The sequence below is a fragment of the Protopterus annectens genome, chromosome 7.part0 (genome assembly GCF_019279795.1).
Source record: "Protopterus annectens isolate FY-2018-M chromosome 7.part0, PAN1.0, whole genome shotgun sequence".
NCBI lineage: Eukaryota > Metazoa > Chordata > Ceratodontiformes > Protopteridae > Protopterus > Protopterus annectens.
The window spans coordinates 1,889,340,702-1,889,364,960 of NC_056739.1; positions in this window are offsets into that span (position 1 = coordinate 1,889,340,702).

Genomic DNA, 24,259 nt, shown 5'->3' on the forward strand with positions numbered 1-24,259 from the left:
TAAACTATGTATATTGTGCATTATCATCTGTTGCGGTTTTGATTTTATTGATTATATTTGATGGCCTAGGTCATACAGTGAAGAACAGTGTGGTATATATGCCCAAGCTTTAGAAATGTCTATCAGCAGGTTACTTCTGTTTATGAAATAGTGTCACTTGTAACTGGTGTACTTTTGTTAACTGGATTGTGTCCCCCTGAGCCTACGCATTTCTTTCAGGAGAAGGCCCATGGTGGTCCTGGTCACTTCTGTAGTAGTACGGATTGTAGAGGGCTTTAATATATACTTGTTTCATTATTAATTTAATTTTAATACCCAGGAAGTTCTAGCTGTAAATATTTCTTCAGAGGCTTGAAACCAAAAGCTCCAACAGAGTTGTATCACAATAATTAACAAAATATTAGATTAAGGGTGTGCACACTTATGCAGCCAGCTTATTGCATGTTTTTTATTTATTTATTTATTTTTTCCCCCGTAACAGATTTGTTTTTCAATTGAATTGTACAGGTTATAGGTCACATTAAAGGTGGGAAAATTTTTGAAATTATTTATTGTGGTCTCATTTTTTATATCACAAAAACCTGGCATTTTACCAGGCGTATGTACACTTTTTATATCCACTGTATATGCCCAACATAACATTACAATGTAAAGAAACACTTCCAGAGCAAGTGGAGTGCATCTGGTCACGTGCATCCTGCATTTACTTAATGGCACAATACAGTACTGCTTCTAAATGAAAACATGCATAGACTCAGTAAACAAACATGCCTCACCTTTTACTTTGTTCTTTATGTTTAGTAAATCCCTATAAAATGAGTCAGCTATATTGATTCATCTAAACTGAACAAAATGTTAAACACTTTTTAAAATAATAATAATAATAATCATCTTCTTTCAGCTGTTCCCACTAGGGGTCACCACAGCAGATCATCTGTTTCCAAGCCTTCCTGTCCTCTGCATCTTGTTCTGTCACACCAACTACCTGCATGTCCTCTCTCACCACATCCATACACCTTATGTTAGGCCTTCTTCTTTTCCTATTACCTGGCAGCTCCATCCTTAGCAACCTTTTCTCAATATACCCAGCATCCCTACTCAGCACGTCCAAACCAATGCAATCTTGCCTCTCTAGCTTTGTCTTCAAAGTGTCCAACCTTGGCCGACCCTCTAATATACTGATTCCTAATTCTGTCCATCCTTATTACACCCAGTGCAAATCTTAACATCTTTAATTCTGCCACCTCCAGCTCTTTAATTTGTATCATGTAATTCAGCCTGGTCTTGCTGTTGCAGCTGACTTTCTTGATTCATAACAATCTGTATGGCCACAACCTTTGGGATTCTAGATAGAATAAAAAGGTGGATTCAGAGTACTCTGAAAGTAGATGTAGTTGACGTTTCCAGGCTTACTTATTGTGGAAGTACTGACATTTTTTTTAATTTAACATAGGCAATTTATTCCTTGACGGCAGCAGGCACTGAATTTGTAGATGAAATACTGAAATATACAGTTGTTTTCTAGCAACAACCTCTTCATTAGTTTCAGATATCTTTAATGTGGAATTATTCAGATGACTTTTACTTCTGCGGAGATTGTGTATATTGACTGATATTTGTGGATTCTAATAACACAAGTTTGAGTGGCCTTTTATAGTTGAAATGTTCTGAATTGGGCAGTTTATCATTATTGGCTTATGTTTTGTTTCATTGCTTACTTGAAAAATGTTTAAAACTATAAATTTAAAACACACTCAAACAAGTGGTGCTATATAATACAAGGGATATAATTCAATTATGTATTATAATTAATGCAATCAGGTGAATCAAAGAATGTTTGCATTGCCCTAACAAGGTGTACAAGGAGCCTATTGCTTGAAAACAGCTCAAAGGTAAACAACCTGCCACTGGCCAATGTGAGTTTCAAAGGTAGAGAAGCTTTAATGCTAAGTCTGTTTTCATTGTAAGACTATTGCTTTGTTTAGGTTTAGTAAATGTCTATCAGTGTTTGTTCTATGATGTTTGAAATAAAAGTTGTAAATTAAATCCAAATGTCTGTAATCATTGTACAAGTAAAGCATAAAACAGTATGCTCACTGTGAGATTTGAACGATGCTGTGTGTGTGTGTGTGTGTGTGTGTGTGTGTGTGTGTGTGTGTGTGTGTGTGTGTGTGTGTGTGTGTCACTGTGAGATTTGAACGATGCTGTGTGTGTGTCACTGTGAGATTTGAACGATGCTGTGTGTGTGTGTCACTGTGAGATTTGAACTATGCTGTGTGTGTGTGTCACTGTGAGATTTGAACGATGCTGTGTGTGTGTGTGTGTGTGTGTGTGTGTGTGTGGCTCAAACCCTGTACCTTATGGTGCAAAGGCCCGCATTCTCTACCCACACCACCACTTGTGATTCAGGGAGTTTCACAGAATATTTGGCTCATACTTTTGGTCTGTTCCGCTTAAAATTTGTGGTTGCCTGGCAAAGCAGTGAGAACAGAGTTCATTAAATAATGATAGCCATTTAAGTTTCAGTCATCCTATATTTTTTGAAAATACATGGTAACACAAAACACTATTTTAGCAACTTTTCTAAGATTATACAAACAATATTTAAAACATGTCCCTGGTTTTGGGCCTTTGCCTCCCCCCAAATAAATTTTGTATTTTTCCAGATTTCTTCTGCTGTGAAATTGAGAGATTTAGTTGTGTCAAGTGGATGGTGCAGTGGTAGTGGGTTCTCTGGTTTGATTCTTGGGTGGGGTGTCTTCTGAGTGGAGTCTGTATGTCCACCCTGTATTTGTGTGTGTTTCCTCTGGTTTCCTTCCATGTTGCAAAGACATGCATCAGGAGCATTTCTCCCTGCCATTGCTGAAAATTGGCTTTGTTCCATGTCAGACTTTCATTTCCTAGTAAACAAATGTTAAATAAATAAAAAAAATTAGAAGAAGCTGAGATCTTCAGTGGAAGAGACGTTTAGTGCTGCTTATTGTTATGTATTGTTATGTCTGTTTGCATTGTTAGTAGCACTACAGGTAGTAGCCTTTCTTTTCATGCAGAAGGCTGTCGGTTCTACTCCCACAGTATGTAGATTGATCGCTAATACTGTACTGTGTTGTACTTTAAAGGTAGTGGATGCTGCCGTCCTGTGTATTTTCTCCTTTGGAAGAGTTGCCTAGTAACTATAAACTTGTTATCAGTTTGCCGTCCATTCCCTACTGCAATATTATTAGCTTATCGTTTTTAATGTAACATAGGCAATTTATTCTTCAAGGGCAACAGGTACTATTTGTAGATGAAACAATGAAATATAAAGTTATCTCTTAGCAGCAAACTCTTCATTAGTTAGAGAACACTTTAATGTGGAATTATTTAGATGACTTACTTCTGCAGACAATTTTGCATATTTACTGATATTGGTGGATTGTAATGACAGAAGTTTGAGTGGCCTTTTATGGTTGAAATTTTCTGAAATGGGTAGTTTTGTCATTATTGCTTCATGCATTTTGTTTCATTGCTTACTAGAAGACTGTTGAAAACTAAAAATTTAAAACACATTCTAACAACTGTTGCTATATTATACAAGGAATCGAATTTAATACAATCAGGAAGGTGAATCAAAGAATGCATACATGTATGCATGGCCCTAAAAATGTGTTTGAAAACAGCCCAAAGGAAAGTGTGAAAGGCTCAAAATCATGGGGAAATTTTAAGCTTTACTCTTGTTACAAAAGCAATGGATGAAGGTAAAACAGTTCACACCACATTACCTTGACCTGGCCAAGCCTTTTGACACAATCCCCTACTCAGGTGTAGTACAAAAGATGAATAATGTGGAGCAAACACTTGCATCACTAGCTGGATTGCCAACCTGCTCACAGGATGCAGGAGATCAAAATCGGGGAAGAGGCCAGTCAGCAATGGAGCCACCCAGGATTCGGTGCTGAGACTTTTTCTGTTTGGCATATACATTTCAAAAGTAAAATGAAATACCAAAGGGCTTTGGCTGGCTAAGTTTGAGATGGCTGCAAGGTAGGAGAAGTTATTGAATCCCCAAATGACTTAACCATCAAGCAGGAAGGTTTGTCCCAAATAATAACTGGTGTCAAAATCATGACAATGCCCTCTGAGAACTAACCTGATTGTTTGGCATTTGGGAACTTGTGTGTACAGTGACCTAACTTTTGACCAACATGTGCCCAGAGTCATAAGAAAGCCTTTCCATATTGCACATCATATAAACAAATTGATTGTGACTAGATCTAGAGATGTTATTGTCCCCCTTTACAAAGCTCTCATTATGTCAATCATTTTGTATAATGCCCACTTTGGCATGTATCTGTCCAGCCCCATGCAACAATTGGAATACCCACAGAGATACCTTACTAAAAGGATACAAGTACTAAACAATAGGTCTTGCATGGACCATCTCAAAGATTTATTATTATACTCAGTATCCTACAGAGTGCTTAGAGGTGACATGTCTGGCATACAAGGCATCCTCCAACTTAATACAGATGGACCTACTAAACATCAGAATGTCAAATGGCATCAGAAATACTCAGTCCAGGTATCTAAACTGAATGTTGTGGAGAGATGGATATATATCAGAGAGGCTACCACTGTTCCAGAACAGACTATCCATAAAAATAAAACCAAGCTCATCCATCCATATTCAAATGCAACTTGGATCTAAGGTTCATAGGTTCATAGGTCAGTACTAGGCTATCGACCCTAGGGCCTATACAAGCCTAGCCATAACAATTCCCTGGCTATTTCTTCGTACAGTATTTACTTCCTTGTCTAGCAGGGTGACTGACATGATCCTGTGGTGAATTTCTTATCTCCCCTCCAATCATCAAGGTTCCTTTTGAAGAGAGCCAAAGAGGTGCTCTGATTGACATGTATGGGCAGTCTATTCCAGAGTCTGGGGAGTCTCTGGGTAAGGAACCTATCCCTCCAACATGTTTTGTTCATTGTGATGACAAGGTTTAGATCCCTGGAGCATGTGTCTCTGAGGGATTGGGATTTCTTTAAGTGTGGCATGCCTTACAGATCTGGGTTTGACATAGCCTTGTATGTTAAGCAGAGATCACCTCTGAGTAGACGATATATGACAGAGTATAGCTGGAGTTTTTTTAGATGGTCAGCATAGGGAATCTGCTTTAGGCCTGTGATTCTTTTAGTGAGGTATTTCTGTGGCCTTTCCAGTTGTTGCAGATGTCTTGAGAGGTAAATACCAAATGGGGTGTTGTACTCTATAATTGGTCTAATGAGGGATGAGTACAGTGGGACAATGATATCCTTTTTTCTGGATGAAAAGCCCTTAGTGATGAGGTGTGCCACACAGAAGGATTTCCTGACTGATGTGGTGATGTAGTTATCGAAGGTGAGACCAGGATGGGTAATAATAAATGTACTCCAGGATTGCCCCTTATGCTACTAATGGATAATGGATAGAGGCAGTTTCTAAATGCTGCATCCCTTACATGGGTCCCCTCAAATTACCTATGGTATGATCACAGTTATTCTCGCTAGGGCTAATATACAATCGTCAGCCATTGGCTAGATAAGAACAATCAGAAAATGTTAATTCAAGCACCAAAAAGGAATAAGCTTAAAATGTCCTCCAAGCGAACCTATGTTGTTGTAGTAAATAGTTAAAAAATTGACTTTTTTAGATCACTTAGTGCCCCTGTCACCCTCTGCCCCCCCCCTATCTTCAACAGCTTCCAGTGACTAATTAGCAAGCAAGGGATCCAGTGCTGCACTTGGATATAAGGGAACCCATGGTGGGCAGCCTAAACTGCCCCATCAGAGTCCACCAGTAACAGGGGAAGCCACTAGTTCAAGTACACTGCCAGAATCAAGGGTTATATGTTTCAAATGTAACCAGTGGGGCCATGTAGCACACAGATGCCCATGGAAGCAAGGTGAGAAATAAAAGGTGGGGGAGCAGCCAGCAAGTGGGAATAACAGTATCCCAGTGGTAAGTTGTCTGGAGACAACAGGAGTAACAGACTATCACTGGAGTTTCTATCCTATGTTAGTTGCTGGAAAACAGGCCACTGCTAAGAGAGACAGCCTTTGACATGACCATTGTGAAGCCTGCAGTGGTTAAAAAGGAGCAATAATTGCTTGGGCAGTCCACTCCAGTCAGAACTTTAGGAGGGACCAAATTCTAAGTGCCTTTGGCTAGGGTTCACCTTGACTGGGAGGGTGGATAAGAAAGCAAGCAAGCAAGTAGGTGTGTTTGAAGATATCCCTGCAGATGTCTTGACAGGAATGATTTTGATAATGCAATATCTTATGTGCATACAGTTACACTCAGTCAGGCATGGAGACAGCAATGTGGGGCTGGTAGCCTGGAGGAGACCAAGACAGACACCACACCTGAAGCCAGGGTTGGTGAGGTAGCAATTTCAGGGAGGGAGCTACCCTGTAACAGTGAGCCTGAAGGTGAGCCACAGCTGCTGGTAGGTACTGATGTTCCCTTGGACAGAGAGATTGCAAAGGCAGAGGTGAGTGGTAGTACCCAAGCTGACAGTAAGGCACTGCTGTGAGAGGATACCAGACTTTCTGTAGAAGGGGAGCTGGGAAGGGTCACAAAGGTAGAGTTGAAACAGGCTCATCACTTGGACCCTACGGTATGAGGTTTGAGGAAGGTAGCTAGGGAAGTACCTGATTATCAGAGAAAAAGGGAGTCTGTATACTGGAACAAAGGGTTACTGTATAGAGAGTGGACGCCTGAGCGTATCTAGAGGATGAGGTAATACAGCAGTTGGTTGTGCTTAGAGCCTTCCATCTGGCACTTCTTGCCATAGCCCATGACATTCACTTTGCAGGTCATATGGGCATAAAGCACACAAATAGATGAGTCTAAACATGTAGTTGCACTCATTGCAAGCATTCTTAACCCTGGAAGATGCTGACATTTGTGCAGTCACAGGGACCTGGTTCAAAGCTGTGGAGACCACCCCAGCCTTACCTGGCTAGTCATCCTGCCATACATTCAGACCCTCAACTGTGGGCAGCAAAGCCAAAGGAGGTAGAGTTTCAATATATATTAAAGACACAGACACCTCCAGGCTGGTCAAACAGCATGACGCACAGGAGACACTCCAGGTGCAGTTAACCATTGACAACACCACTATTCAAATCATAGCTAGGTACAGCCCCCGATATTTGACTCAAGATGCCCACTCCACCTATCTGGACCTCTTTGAATCTATCAAGATTCAACCCTTTACCCTGATCCTGGGTGACTTTAACAACCCAACCATAGACTGGAAAAACTACTCATGCCAGAATGTGAATGCCCAGAGAGTCCTTGATTTTATCAATGCAAATGCCTTGGAAGAGCTAGTCAATACCCCCACAAGAGGTGATATTAGCTGACTTGGTATTAACCAACATTAGTAACCACTGCAGCACCCCTACAGTATCATCCTCCCTGATAAGATCTGACTATAATGTAGTTAGCATCTCCTCTGACCCCCGCTAGCTAGGGTCAAACAAAAAACTTTTCCAAAGCTGATTACAACCTCCTGAGGGATGGTAAAAACAGTTTCACAGCCCCCTCCTCCTCTGTTGGAAACTGGCACCAATGTCCAAATATACACCAAAATACTATATGAGCACTTATAAATTTGCATGGAATCAGGAATACCTGACAGGACAAAATCATCCTCCACAAGGAAGAGTAAACCTATCTGGCGGACATCTGCAATAAATAAACTATATAACAAAAGGAAAAATTTGCTGTCCAAGACCAAGAACAAGCAGGATCTCAACTGGAAGCAATCTCTCTTTAGCCTAAACAAGCAAATAAGAGCAGTAGGGAAATCCGCTAAAGTCAACTTCAAGTCCAAATTAGCCACATCTACTAGAGACAACCGTAAGACCTTCTTCACATATGTCCAAAATCTCAAAGGAAGCACCCAGATATGTTCAGAACTGTGTCAAGGACACCACATACACAATATCTGTAGATATAGCCAACCTACTGGCTGACAAGAGTCAGTGAAAACTTCACCTCTCTGTCCCCCCTATCATTAAATTAGGACATCCCCAGTACCTGGTCCCCTCCCCTTATCTCTAGGGAACAGGTCATCACTGCCCTCTCAAAAGCAAAAAATACAGCCTCCATGAGACCCGATAACATCCCAGGCTGCATCCTACATGAAATCAGGCATGAACTTGCAGCACCATTAGGCACCCTTGTCAACCAAAGCCTGAGTACCAGTTTTGTCCCAGCTGAGTGGAGGACAGTCATCGTCATCCCTTTACACAAAGGTGGAGCGCCCACCGATTTGGGAAATTATAGACCCATCAGCCTAACTAGCCTGATCTGCAAGGCCATGGAATTAATTATCATGGACCTCATTAGCAGGAACATTGGCAACCTCCATACACTCGACCCCACAGAGTTTGGCTTTTTATCAATGGAAGGCCATGTCTGTTAAATCTGGTCGAAATTTTTTGAGGCAGCCACCAAAGCCATGGACGAGGGGAAGACAGTGCACACCACCTATCTTGACCTGGCCAAAGCCTTCAACACTATTCCCCACTCTGGCATAATAGATAAACTCTCTCAACTAGGCATCAATCCATATGTTATCAGATGGGGTAGCAAACTGGCTCACTGATAGAACCCACCTAATCAAAATAGGGGAAGCCACCTCAAGCAGCAGACCCGTAATGAGCAGCATACCTCAGGGACTGGTCTTGGGGCCTTTGTTATTTGGGATATACTTCTCTGAGGTACAGGCCAAAACCAGTGGGCTATGGCTGGCCAGGTTTGCAAATGACTGCAAGCTGGGTACCGTCATCAATTCTCCAAGTGATGTGGACATCCTCCAAGAGGGTCTCACCCCAGCAAATGACTGGTGCCAGAAACATGGCCTCAAGCTAAATGCAAAAAAATGCATCATCATCCCCTTTGGGGAGAGTGATATCCACACATATTATCACATTAATAACAATGTCCTAAGCACATGATCAGTCGTGAGGAATTTGGGCACCCAGGTTGATAGCAACCTGACTTTTGACCACCATGTTGCTTCTGTTGTACGGAAAGTTTTCTACATGGCCCACTTCATAAGTAAGGGTATTTCATCCAGGGACAAAGAGCTCATAACATCCCTGTATTCTTCCCTTATAAGGCCAATTATTGAGTATAACACCCCTTCAGCATGTACCTCTGAAATCTCATGCAGCAGCTGGAGAGACCACAGAGGTTCTTCACAAGAAGAATCCAGGGCCTCAAACATCTACCCTACACAGATAGGCTAAAAGCCCTGTCCCTTTACTCAGTTTCATACAGACTCCTCAGAGATTACCTCTATCTGGCATACAAAGCAATCTCAGACCCCACCTTGATGGGACTACTGCATATTCGCAAATCAAGCTCCACTTGAGTAACCTGCATGCGCAACCTCAACCTGGTCTGTGACATCAATAAGACTTGTTGGCTGGACAGATTTGTGTCTCAGAGACTCCCCCATCTGTGGAATAGACTATCTGTCCACACCAAGCACAGTACCTCATTATCCCTTTTCAAGCACAACCTGAATACTGGATGGGAAACAGAAAATACCTGTGTCTGCTAGACAGGGGCTTTGGGTGCTGACTTGTCTAAACATGGGATAAACTCTTGGCTAGACTTATATGGGCCACAGGGCCAATAGCCTAGTAACTTCCTATGATCCTATGAAGAACTTTTATTGGCTTGGGATTGCAAGGGATGTAACAGGGTACTGCGGGACCTGTGAGCAGTGCCAAAAGTAGGCAAGGCAGGAGACATGGTCAAAGCTCCTTTTATGTCTTTGCCTGTGATTCAGGAGCTGTTTCAGAGGGAAGCCATGGACATTATGAGCCCTTTGAGTACCCCAAGTTCCACAGGGAAGAAGTATATCCTGGTGGTAGTAAGTTATGCTACCAGATACCCTGAGCTGGTGGCTCTGTCCTCCATTGAGGCAGAGAAGGTGGGAAATGTTTTGTTAGAGATTTTCAGCAGGGTAGGTTTCCCGATAAAAATATTGACTGACAGAGAAGCCAATTTCATGTCAGACCTGCTGACTAGTCTGTGAGAGTGCTGTGGGGTGAAGCAACTAAAGACCACCCTAGCACCCCCAGACTAATGATCTTGTGGAGAGCCCAGATGAGGGACGTCACAATTGCTATGTATTATGTGGACATTTTTCTGAATATTTTTATTCTGACTAGCTGACAATCTTAAACTTCCCTTTGATTAATCATCCTATTTGTTTCCCCTTGGTCCAACCCTACCATTACTGATTTGTGGGCTTTTTTAGGAGGGTCTGTTATGCCCTACATTCATGGGAACATGTATACTCCTGTTCATTCCCCTGGAAGGTTCCTTTTTACACACACCCCCAGACTAATGACCTTGTGGAGAGCCCAGATGAGGGATGTCACAATTGCCATGTATTATGTGGACATTTTTATGAATGTTTTTATACTGACTAGCTGACAATTTTAAACTTCCCTTTGATTAATCATCCTATTTGTTTCCCATTGGTGCAGTCCTGAAATTACTGATATGTGGGCTTTTTTGGGAGGGTCTGCTATGCCCTACATTCATGAGAACAGGTATACTTCTGTTCATTCTCCTGGAAGGTTCCTTCTTACACACATCCCCAGTCAGAGTCGGCACTGCAGCAGTCCTAACAACTCCCATCCTCAAGGAAGGACAAGCCAACTTTGATTACTCATTTTCATCCTTCTGATTGGCTCATCCAACAGCTGGGCCACTATCTGATCACATTTCACGTGAGTCATAGTCAGGGCTTTACCCTTCTTTGCCATGGAGATGACATTATATGAACCAGTTTAACTAAAGGTGGTACACTTCCGGAAACTTAAGATGAGAAGAGCAGTACTGTGCTAGTCAAGCCTCATTTACTGCCATGTTTTGTTCTTAAAGTCTTTCCCCTGTGGTCTCTGATTTACCTCTTTTACAGCTGCTTCATCCAGTCCTTAGCTGAAATGAAACTTTTGGCGCCTTTTATTAAATATTGATGAAAGAGCAGTGCAGTTGGGGAGCATCCTGTAAACTATAGTTTGAAAATAGCAACTGGACTCTTAGTTTGCTTTAACTTGGCACACAAGAAAGTTCACCAAGATAACATGTTCCTATTTCATTAATTAAAAAAATAATAATAATAAGTGAATTGCTCAGGGTTGCACAGTGGAAACACAAAGAATATTATCCCATTTAGCCAGATTCACAATCCAGTACTTTAATAACTATGCTGTTTTGTTCTCTTTCTTTATCCCTAATAGCAGGATCTGTAAAGCAGCCACAATTTAATTTTTCTTAAATTATGCCAGATTGATTTTTTTTAATTAGAAGCTATCAAAGGAAATTAATGTAATCTACAGGGTGTACTTCAGAGTTCTAAATGAAAAACATTGATGATGAAGGCACTCACATTGATGCTATTTACAAACTGTCATGACAGGACAGTAACCATTAATGGTACCATAGTATCATGATAAAACTTGACTTCCACACATTGTTTCATCAGTACTCAGAACTTTACTTCCTTACAGTCAGCTTTCACATAATGACCACTGATTTTCCTTGTCTTGCATATAATTATGGAGACTATTTTATCAGCTAGTAACCCTCTCTTATTGTTGATGTCACTTTCAGATTTGTAGCACCGATTTTTTTAGCTACAAGCTTTTTCAAATTAATGTAAAGGCAGACAATCACAGGTTAACAAGAAGATACAAGTTATATGGATCTAATTATGTTTTAATATCTAAAGCTTTGAACCAAAAAAATAACCACATCTCCAATTATTATTCTATTTTTTTCCCTATTTTCAGCCTCACATTTCATATCCGATTATGTAGTTTATTAGGCATGGTTCTGTCAAATGTTTATCCCAAGGATTTAGGGGGATTTTCACCCCTTGAACTGTTATGAAATTACCAGGAGAATATCCTCCAATCCAGAAAAGGGAGAACATGACAACAGCTTTACTTTGACTTAACTCCAGCTCCCTCTGGTGTAGCACCTACAGCCACTATGGACTAGGAGTTAGCCATGCCTTCTGCAGCTGTTGGGAGTCCACTCCGCAGACAAGGGGGGAATACTCTTACTTGTGCTGAGAGAGGAAATGGGAAAGGTTCTTTTTTTTTCCCAGAATGCTATGCTCATTTATGGGGAAGCTGCTGCTGCCATTAATAATACTGCTGGCTCCATTTAATAGTCAAAAAGAAACATAGAACTAAAACATGTATCTATTTTTCCTCGTATTTTCTTTGATAGGAGAAGTTTACTGGGTCTGGCTTAGGGTTTAATTTAGGTTGCTGATAGTTCTTATGAAGTAGTTTCTGTTTAAAAGAAGAGGGATACCACTTTTAATGAACAGATTCAAGTTTCTGAATCTGGACAGGAAGATGAAGGGAAGCATACAGGGTTTTCTCCTCAGATTTCTAATTCAGACTCAGAGGGAGTTCAGTTTCTGATTCTCTTTGTGAGGGTTTCTCTTTCTGTAAGACAGTTTCTAGAATATGCCATTGTTTTTAGTGGGAGAACACTGATGATTCTCAGTCCTTCAATAAATGCTATGAGCTGTTAGAGAAGGAATTTCTAGAACCTTCACCCATTCCTCCAGTTCTGTCATCTTTGGAGGATGTGTGTGACACTGCCTGCAGTTTGATTAATAGTCAGCCAGCTGCTCCTAAAAAAGCAGATAGGATGTATAAAGTTCTTCATTCTTTTAAGTTTTTATACACTCTTCCCAACTTGAACCAGCAGCTATAGGTGTTGTTAATCCTTCTGTTGTTAAATATTTAGTTAATTCCAATCCTACTCTTTCTGACAAGGATGGGAAGATTATTGATAAGTATGGAAAAAACGTGTGTGGTCTGCACTTTTTTTTAATTGTCAGGCTCATATGTTAAAACTTGTTCTAATTGTAAAATTATGATGAATATTTTGGCTGCAGTTTCTTCTTGTGATGAAAACCTGCTCTAAATAATTTAGTTTCTTCTAGTATACAAAATACTATTCATTTTTCAGGGCCTATGGCCACTGATACTGTTTTAAGTTTTGCCTGGCTGCATTCTCAGAACCACCTAGATGATGTTAAAATTACATTTTAAATTCTCCTTTTGATAGTGATTTAGTTCTTAGCTGTTTTAATACAGAGATGATTATAAAGCGTGATGAAAGGGGTAAATTGATACAGGGAATCTCTTAAGATAGTTTAGCCCCCTTTTCCAAATTTTCTAAAAGATTCTGTGACCCATCATCCAATCTTGGCAAAATAAACAACAGTCTCAATGAAACATAGGTAAACAGACATTTTAAGATATGGCAAGAGGGTTCTAAAAAGAATTCTGGAACATTCCAAGACCAAGCACAATCTAACAAAAACAAGTCAGAATGAGTATTTAAAGGACCTTGCTCCACAGCACACTCAAATACACACACCGCGCATGCACACACAAACACACACACACACACACACACACACACACACACACACACACACACACACACACACACACACACACACACATACACCCTGTAAGCCCATTTTCCTTCCAGAAAGTCTGAATCTCTTCTTTTCGCTTGGACAACTGATACTTTCAGACAAATGGCTTCTGAAGACCATTCATCAATGTTATAAATGGCAGTGGTAGGAAATTTCTTTCTAGGCTGTGATCCTTCATCCACCAGACCAAACTCTTTTATTGTCACCTGTCCTTTATTACATGGTGTCCCATGGAGTCATAGAACCAGTTCTTCATTCACAGGTGGGTAAAGGTTTTTATTCAAGGATGTTTAAAAAATGTTGGAGACCAGCTCTGGATCTTTCTTTCCTAGACATATAGGTTCATAGGTCCTTAAACCTATTTCTGGTAGTGCCCAAGTTCAAAAAGATGTGACTTTGCAACCTGTGGCCTCTTCTTCCTTATCCAGATTGTCTGGAAACATTAGATTTAAAATATGCATATCATCTCATTCTTATGCATCCAAACTTCAGATGTTTCTTACTGTTTTGTGTCTGGAACATATTATCAGTTCTTTGGTTTGTCCTTTGGACTATCCACTGCACCAAGAGCTTTCACAAAGAGTCTAGCTCTAGTTATAGCTCGTTGCAGGTTAGAGGGTATCCACATTTTTCCAAAGTTAGGCAACTTGCTTATCTTTGCACAGTCTTTTTTCAAAATGTCAGGAACCTCTTACTTGGGTTAGAGATCTATTACACAAGCTGGGATTTTTGACTCCTTCACACAGGATTGTGTTCCTGGGGTTTCAGCTACACAAATTAGTTCAATGAGTTTTTCTTTCTCATGAAAAAATAGATCTATATATAAATTTATTTCTAAGGTTTCTACTTGAATTTTGGTGAATGTGAGGGAATACCTTAGGATTTTGGATCTCATGGAATATATGATTCTCATGATACCCCTGGCAAGACGCTGCATGAGAAGGATACAATTGTATCTGAGATCTCTTTGTTTCCAGCACCAACATCCTTGGTCTTTTCAAATCACAGTGCTGGAGGTTGTCAGAAGAGAAATCATTTAGTCGAGACAGCAGATATCCTTAAATTCATTGCTTTCTTCTCCCTCTCTGTTCCAAAGCAGTCAATTACCACATATGCCTCAGACTTTGCTTATGGAGCAGTTTCAGGAGGGATAAAAGTGCAATGTGTGTGGGACACCAAAGGGAGATGCAAGCACATAAATATAAAAGAGATGCTTGTCCTTATAAAAGGCACTCAAGTCTCTGAATCATCTTTAGTCCCCGGACATCTTCAAGCTGTTTCAGACAATGCCACAGTCATGTGATACATCAACAGGCGGGGGGAACTAGGTCATACCACCTTTGCAGGCTAGCCATGATAGCTTGGAATATAGCTTCACAGCACAATCTCATTCCACAGCTATACTTGATTCCATCAGAGCAAAGCTGTGTGTCAGACAAACTTAGCAGGAGAAGGGCAGGCATTCACAAAAGAAAACTAGATTAAGAGGGTCTTTCAAGAGTTGATCCATCTGTGGAGAGTACTCCAGGTAGACCTGTTTGCCTCATCTCTGAACAATCAGCTGGAAAGATTCTGATCCAGGGCTCCATGCAATAAGGCCTGAAGACAGATGCCATTTCTTTTCCTTGGACATCAATGTTATTGTATGCTTTTCGACCGTTTCTACTGATATCCAGGGTACTTCTGTAGGTTCAGAATGAATCCTCCAAGGTCATTGACTGGATTTATTCACACCTTGATACACACTAACCTCGATTAGCTTCAACTGATTGCCTGCATGATGGTGTCTTTATTCCTTTTAGGCACTTGTTTACCGAGGACATGCATTAGGTACTAATCGAGACAAGAAAGTTTGCTACTAGAAAATCATATCATAGCAAATGGAAAATGTTTTCTAGTTAATGCCAACAACATAACAGGCACCCATTCAAGATTAGTTGCTTTCTTGTTTTATAATATTTTTTGTGACATACTATCCTCTTGTCTTTCTTATTCCTCTATCAAGGTTCATTTACTGCCCATTTCAATATGTCTGTCTATGGATCCCCCTCTTTCAATGTATTCTCATGTCAACATGTTTTTGAAAAGGGTTTTGCATAAGTGACCTCCAAGAAAACTGGTGGCCCCTCTTCAGGATCATAATTTTGTCTTATGAAAGCTAATTCTTGCTCCACTTGTAATAGCAAACCTAGATGACTTAAAGTTCTTTACATGGAAACCATGTTTAGTGATTGCTCCAACCTCTGCAAGATGGGTATCTAAGTTGCAAGGTCTTATGATATGTCGACCCTATCTCATTTTCCACAGGGGCAGGGTTTCCCTGAGAACTAATCCTCCTTTTATCTGTAAAGCAGTATCCAAGTTTACTTTAATCAAACTATCCAATTCCCTGTTTTCTTTCCTGAACCTAAAAATGAAGGAGAAAGTAAAGTCCGTATCTTGGATATCCACAGACAATTGAGGTACTATCTTGACAGCTATATTTTTCAGATCGTCAGATGAATTGTTCATTTCTTGTGACTGTAACAGGAAGAGACAACCTGTGTCAAAGCAGACTTTTTCCAAACGGTTGCCCATGGCAATTACCTTTTGTTATACTGACACCAAAACTATTCCAGGCAGGGTCAAGGCCTTCTCTACCATGTCCTTGGCTTCATCTATGGATTTTTAGAAAGGGCTGGATTCTATAAGTACTCTAGAAGCAGCAACTTGGTCCTCTGTACTTACTTTTACAAAGTACCATGAGCTTGATTCTTTCTTTAATGCTAAATCAGGCTTTGCTAGAAGCATTCAGCAGGGGTTCCTAGACTCCTCTCCTTCAACTCCTAAATGTAGTTAGCTATGATAATCTACCCATACAACCAACGTTACTGCAGCAGTGATCAATATGACAAAATAGTACAGATATATAAGTAAACTTACCATAAAAGTAGGTGTTCAAATTATCACAGCTGCAATAGTCTATTTAGTCAACATGGTAGTGAACTGGCAAGGTCCTAATCCCACAGTAGTAGCACTTCTATTGCTACATCAGTGTTGGATATGTCTACACTCAGGAGAGGTCATCTCTGTCGATGTGCTCCTGCTGACACCCCCTCCCTCAGTGATCAATCATGTTTAGGTAGCATACTAACATCAAGCCAGGGACTTTTTAACAGTCAGTGAGACTCCTGACAATGCCACTTTTTATGTGCAGGTGCATGCATGGAAAGGTGAACCCTCTGCCATGCCTGCTTTGGAACTCCCTACAAGCCACAGTGCAATGCTGGCCAGATGCAGAAGCTGTGTCCCTGCAGAGCCACATGTAATCCACCAGTGCTCACACCTTACACACCCACACACAGTGTATCATGCACTTTGTCTCAGTAAACCCCTCAACACACCACATATTGCACATTGACCATAACTGCAGTCTTTCATTTTGTCACACATTAGTATTCTCAATCACACACTTTCCTGAGAAAGATTTGTACTCCTTTAAACCCACACAGGGGTACAGCAGTAGCGTTGTTGCCTCACAGCAAGAGGTTCTTCGGTTTGATTCTTTGCTGGGGTGTATTCTGTGTGGAGCTTGCATGTCCTCCCTGTGTTTGTGTGGGTTTCCTCTGGGTGCTTCAATTTCCTCCCACATCACAAAGACATGTATCTAGAGTGTTTCTCCCTGGGCCTCTGCTGAAAATTGGCTTTGTTCCAAGTCGGATTTTCCTGGTAAACAAATGTTAAATAAATAAACCCTCACCCACCTGTGCATATGATGATAACTGTGCCCTGCCTTTTAAATATTCTGACTTGAACTGCCTATGTTTGTTGCACAGAGTGAGCAGCTTATAGATGTGTGAGCCCAGTATGATGTTTTAGCATGCATCATTAGTTCTTGTCTGTTTCTGTACTGTCCACTTCTCTACCAGTGCAAATGATAACTGTGGCTAGGCCTTTATTCATTTTCTGACTTGGGTTGCTTATGTCTGATGCATAGAGTGGACATCCTATGCATGTGTTAGCACAACCTGGTGATTTGGAAAGCGCCTGTCTGCCTCTGCTTAGGTATTTTAGTTATGTAGTACAGTTTTCTTCCCCTAACTCTGCAAGTGATCATAATTGTGTCCAGGGCATTGTTCATTTTCTGACTTGGGCTGCCTTATGTTTGATGTACATTTTGGCCACATAGGTTTTCCATTGTTGAGTCATTACCTGACATATTTTAGAGTTGCTCTCTGCTTGAATGTGGGGAAATGTTCATGTATATTGCTAATGCATGCAGAACATGATTGAGCTAAATTTCTATATTTCTGAATCACTCTGCCATGTTTTTTTACTTCAGTAACATACAGCATGGCTCATTATACAGCTGACAGCATGTATCTCTGCTATGCCTTGTTTTTCAGCTGGCCATGTCTTGTTAGAGGGCTTCCAGAAGCACACACCCTGCTCAACCCTGCTCATCATGCAAATTCACTTAGCATGATGCTGCAGATGTTTTTAATCCTAGCCTATATCTTTGTTCTTCAAACATTGATATAATTTAATAATCTCTTGCCTGTTAAAAATGTTTTTTCCTACAGTTCTGCATCTTGGATGGCATACTTAAATGCATCTAAGTATCAAAATACCAGTTAATAGTAAGATAACTGGATCTTTCCATGAAAGAAAAGTAAGCATGCCATTCACCAGGATCTGCTGATTTGCAGTATATGCACCATAGCCCAGTTCCGTTTTCCGTGTTTCCCACCCAAAATCCAGTACTCTCTAGCTCCACCTCCTATTCATTCATCTGTTAGTATTCCAGATTCTATTTGCTGGTGTTTCCAGACATATCCCTTTGATAAACATAGGTTCCTAGGTTCATAGGTAGGTACTAGGCTATCTGCCCGAAGGCATTTATAAGCCTAGCCGGAATGTGTTGGCTTTTTGCTGCACCCTTAGATTAGTTCCCTGTGCCTCTGTCCAGCAGAGCCATTGAAGTGATCACTGGGGTAAACTTTCTGTTTCCCATCCACTCGTCAAGGTTTCTCTTGAAGAGGGTTACCGAGGAGCTCTGCCTAATGTAGATTGGAATATTGTTCCAGAGCATGGGAAGTCTCTGGGACAGGAATCTATCCCTCCAGCATGTCCTATTTATTGCTGTGGTGAGGTTTAGATCCCTGGACCATGTGTCTCGAGGGGATATGGGCTTTTTTAGGTGGAGCATGTCCAACAATTCTGGGTTGGACATGGCCTTGTATGTCAGGCAGGGATCACCTGTGAGTAGGCGGTATGCAACTGAGTACAGCTGGAGTTTCTTCAGTCGAGCTGCATAGGGCATCTGCTTGAGGCCAGTGATCCTCTTGGTGAGGTACTTCTGTGGTCTTTCCAGTTGTTGCAGGTGTCTTGTAAGGTCATCCCAAATGGGGCATTGTACTCGATAATGGGTCTGATGAGTGATGCACAGAGGGGCTCAATGACCTCTTTCGATGTGGATGCAAACCCTTTTGTGATTAGCTGGGCCACATAGAAGGATTTTCTAACCACTTTTGCAATGTGATTATCAAAGGAGAGGTTACTATCTACTTGGGTCCCCAGATCCCTTATTACGTCTTCTGTATTTAGGGGGCTACCACCTATGTGGTAGTTTGTGGGTACTTTGTTTTTTCCAAAGGGGATGACTATGCACTTTTTGGCATTTAGCTTGAGGCCATGGCTTTGACACCAGGTATCTGTCTTAGTGAGACCCTTTTGGAGGATGTCTGTGTCAGCCGGAGAGTCAATTATATCCCCTAGTTTGCAGTCATCTGCAAACTTGGTCAGCCATAGTCCTCCTGTGCTTGCCTGTACCTCTGAGAAGTATATGCTGAACAGGAAGGGTCCTAGGACTGAGCCCTGGGGAACGCCACTTGTAACCGGTTTAGAGTCAGACCTAGCTCCCGCAACTCTTACCATGTGGGTTCTGTCTGTGAGCCAGTTGGCAACCCATCTCATGATGTAGGGGTTTATGTTCAGGCTGGTGAGCTTGTCTATAATACCTGAGTGGGGAATGGTGTCAAAGGCCTTTGCGAGGTGTAGGTAAGCTGTGTGGACCACCTTTCCCTCATCTATAGCCTTGGTATCTGTCTCAAAGAAGTCCACCAGGTTTAGGAGGCATGATCTGCCCTTAACAAAGCTGAACTGGGTAGGGTCCAGTGTTTGGAGGTTTCCAATGTCTCTGTTAATGAGATCCATGATGATGTACTCCATAGCTTTGCAGACCAAGCTAGTCAGGTTTATAGGGTGATAATTCCTGGGGTCCGTTGTGGCTCCACGTTTGTGGAGTGGAATAACCGTCGCTGTGCACCACTCTGTGGGCATGTAGCCTGTGGAGAGACTGAGTTTAAACAGTGTGTTTAGGTGAGGGGTTAGTTCATCTTTGAGCTCGTGTAGGACACAGACTGGGACATCGTCCTGTCCCATTGATGCTTTGTTTTTGGCTTTGGAGAGAGCTGTTTTAACCTGCGTGTCTGTGACTTCAGGGGCACTACATTCTTCTGGTATTGTTATGGGTCCTTTTGGGGGTGAGAGGGGGTGAAGTTTGCACTGAACCTGTCTGCCAGGATGTTGGCTATATCGGTCGGTTTAGTGTATTTTGTGCCATTCTGCACTAACTCTGAGCAGATCTGAGAATTGCCACTTAGATTCTTGACATATCTAAAGAATGCCTTGTGGTTATCTTTGGAGTCCATGGCAATTTTCCTTTCGAAGCTAGCCTTGGATGATTTTATGAGGGAATGTAGTTTCTTGCTGATACTGATCAGGGATGTCTTCCCTTCTTGGGATTTTACTCTTTTCTGTACTAGTTTCCTCCTTCTATTGTATAGCTTGTTTATGGCAGGGGTCCACCAGAATGGTTTCCTTTCCTTGGAGGAGTGAGTCTTGGTTTTGTTTGGGATAGCAAAATCCATGCATTCTTGTAGGTGCCCGTAGAGTGCATTAGTAAAGGATTTTGCAGCTTGGACAGCGTTATCCTTTAGCATGGGGGATTTGAAACTTCCCACCTTGGTCTTAAGTAATGTGAAGTTTGCTTTTGAAAAGTTTTTCACGGTTGTTTCTTTGACCGGGGGTGGTGGTGGAATGCGGATATCCAGAGTGATTAGTTTATGAACAGATCTGACCGGTGAGGTGTTGACCTCCGGTGTGGAACACCGGTCGCCCATGTTGGTGATGACCAGGTCCAATATGTTGTCACCTCTGGTGGGATAGTTGACCAGTTGATTCAGGGCATTTGAGTTTATAAATTCTAGGAGATGTTGGGCAAGGGAGTTTGTACTTGAGTAGTTCTTCCAGTTAATGTTTGGGTAATTTAATTCACCCAATATCAGGATGTTTGGTCAGACCTTTATGTTTCCCAGTGTTTCCAGGAATGCAGAGTGGGGGTCCTGGGACATGGTGGGTGATCTGTAGCAAGCTATAATTTGAGTAGCAGTTTTGCCTGTTGTTAGTTGCACATGGATGACCTCTGAAGCATCGTGTTGTGCCACTAACCTGGAGGTGTGGGTATCCTTGATGAACATGGATACTCCCCCGCCTTTTGTATTTCTGTCCAGGTTTTGTGGCCAAAATGTAATGTATGAGTTGTAGCCTGGTAGTGCTGGGGTGCTCTCTGGATCCTTAAACCAGGTTTCTGTTACTGCACATATATTGATTTTCTACATACTGAGGACTGCCTCGAATGCGTGCATTGTGAGGTTTAGACTTCTGGCATTGAGTAGCATTACACTCAGTTTTTGTTACTTGTGCTATTTACAGCGGTGGGTTTGTCTTTTGAGCCTTGCCTAAAAAAGGTACTATGGGGGGGTGGCAAGAGCCTTGGCCACTATTCGAAAAACCTAAGGGTGACAGGTGCAAGCCATCTCTAGTGAAGCAGCGTGGCTTGTCGAGCATGTCATCCCAGGCTGACAGACACTGGATCCCCTTTGAATGACACCTGAAGCTTAGCCAATTGTTGAAATTGATAATTTTTTCTCTATACCATGGTATCATTCTTGGTGAGGGCAGGATGCTACTCAGGGTCAGGGACATACCGGCCTGGGCTACGTGATCAGAGAGCTCCTCCATGTCTCTTTTCATGTAGTCCAGGGAAGTACGGCTCAGGTCATTCACACCAACATGGACAATGACAGAGTCATATTTGTACATGTTCTGGAGTGACCTGAGTAGTTGTGTTATGTGGCGGATCCTGGCACCCAACAGGCAGCTAACAGTAACCTTCTCCTTGTTCAGCCTAGTGAGTGGGACGTCAGTGTGCCTGACTATAGAGTCACCTATTACTAGTGTGTTGGGTATGTTATTTTGCCTTAAGGGCTGTGATTGTGTGGCACACTGGTTTTGTGAAATATGTTTTTCATGGTTTGTGTTGGGGGGTGGAGGTTGCTTGGATGTCTGCTTTGGAGGTCTCTGTTGCTTTTACAGATTTTTATTTAGTGCCTCCAAGTATGTTTTTGTGTATTTATGTGTGTTTTTTGCCAGTGCTGGTTTCATAGGTCTATGTGAGACTGGGTCCTAACTTCTCTGCAGGGTGAGCCTTATGACAAATATAAAGAACATGGACCAGTGACTCAAGAGGTGATCAGCGAAGAGATGTGAGCCTTCATTCTTTGACAGCCATTCAACCTCTCTGTCTATGGGTAGGAATGTGTCATGACATCAGATATGCATGTACATGCACTTGAACAAGTGTCAGTCACTGTAATTTATCTATTATGCTGTGACATTTTGTGATGTCCAAACAGTAATGAATTTAACCCTTTCCTCAGGACAGGACAGCAAACAAGTGGCTTGGACTGAGTCCTGAACCTGGGCTAATAGTAGTACAGATACACACTTTGCATCTACAACTGAAGAAATGTGCATTTATCTGATTTTTAGCAGTTTGGTCTGTCTTTCATATTTACTTTTAGTTGATGAACATGTCTTCTTTTATACTGCATATCTTGAGTTACATATGTATTTTGTGTCAAATTGTGAAATCAGGAAATTAAAACCTGCATGTCTAATTCAGCATTTAGCTATCTGTGAGCAGACATTGCTGGCAGGTAGCATGCTGTTTAATAATTCTGTTATTTTTTTTTTTGTCTTCTTTTTTGATATGCTATTACCATTGTAAGGAGTATAGCTAAAAGATCTGCTATGACTAGCCACCTACCCAGATAAGGAATGAATGAAAAAATAAACATAAACTGTAGGATTGCTTGTGATTGCTTTTAGAAACTAGTTGGAAGCAGTACTGGTATGTGTTTGCTTTCAGTTTTGTTCAGTTGTACTTATTTTTTCATAATAAAATGCTGTATCGGACTAAGTTGATATCATTTAACAGTAGTACAGCTATAGCCTAAAAAGTCATATTGCCTTATTTAAGAGGGCTAAGCTGTTTCAAAATTCAAGAGTGACTACAAAATGAGGTTTGGCATGAGATGATAAAACAAAGCTCCTTTGGCTAAACTAATATACGTGTGTTATAATCACAACATAATTCAGTACATGATTATGCCATAAAACTGTACTTTTATATTTATTATTTAGTATTTTAATTAGAAAGGCTCTTGTGAACATTTTGCAAATTTATCTTTCCTGCCGTCTGCTTAGATTTATATCCTAGGCAAGAGCTTTTCTTGAGTAAAAATAGTCTGTGATGATACAGTTAACTGCCCTGGCATTTATGCAGTACAGTTGAACAGAAACATGTAATTAGATTCATTCTTTCAAATTATTCTTTAATACTATTTGCCATTCCATATCAAAGGAAAATAACTACACTTTTATGCAGTGTGATGACAGTTCAGCACAGTTTCATATAACTATATAACATCTTCATATTGTTAGTTTTGTGGGGGCAGGAGATTGTTAAATAACGTTTTTTTGTTATTCACATGATAGATGTTATTCAACTTGACAAATGTGATGACTACATCTTCATAGCACTAACCATTATATGTGCAGTTTATTAAAATTAGTCATATGTTTATTAATGGTATTTTAGAATACATTAAATTTCTGACTACAGATGTTACTGACAAAACATTTCTAACTGTTAGTTTATTACTTTGGTTCTGTTGCTTGCATTTATATTATGATTACTTAGGCTTATGATACTTCACACAAAATGACTTCTAATACAGTAGTGTTCATATTACTGGAATTATAATGACATCAGCTCAGGAATTCATAAATATTATGTGTGCATTCATGGCCAAGCCAGCATATGCATGACGAGGATTCTATTGGTGCGACCACAGGAGAGAACTGAGTTTATATCATGCTAAAGCAACTCTTGACCATGTTGAACTACCAGTAACTGCAGTAAACAGTGTTGGTGCACAAGCACCTCCTAGTGGTGAATGCCCATATGTGAGATCATAGGATCATAGGAGGTTACTAAGCTAATAGCCCTGGGCCCTTACAAGCCTAGTCAAGAGTTTATCCCAAAAAAGAAACCTCACTCAGCACTTTCTGCCTCTGTCAATGTGGGACACAGGTGGAATCCCTGGACAAATTTGTAGTTTCCCTTTCACTCATCAAGGTTGTGCTTGAACAGGGAAGTCTATTCCAGAGACAGGGCAGCCTCCGGGAGACAAACATGTCTCTCCAGCAGGTTTTGTTGATGTCACATATTGGATTCAGGCCTTTCGAGAGAGTAATGCATGAGGATTATAGGAGGTTACAAGGCTGTTGGCCCTGAGGCCCTTATAAGCCTAGCCAAGAGTTAAGCACATGTTTAGACAAAT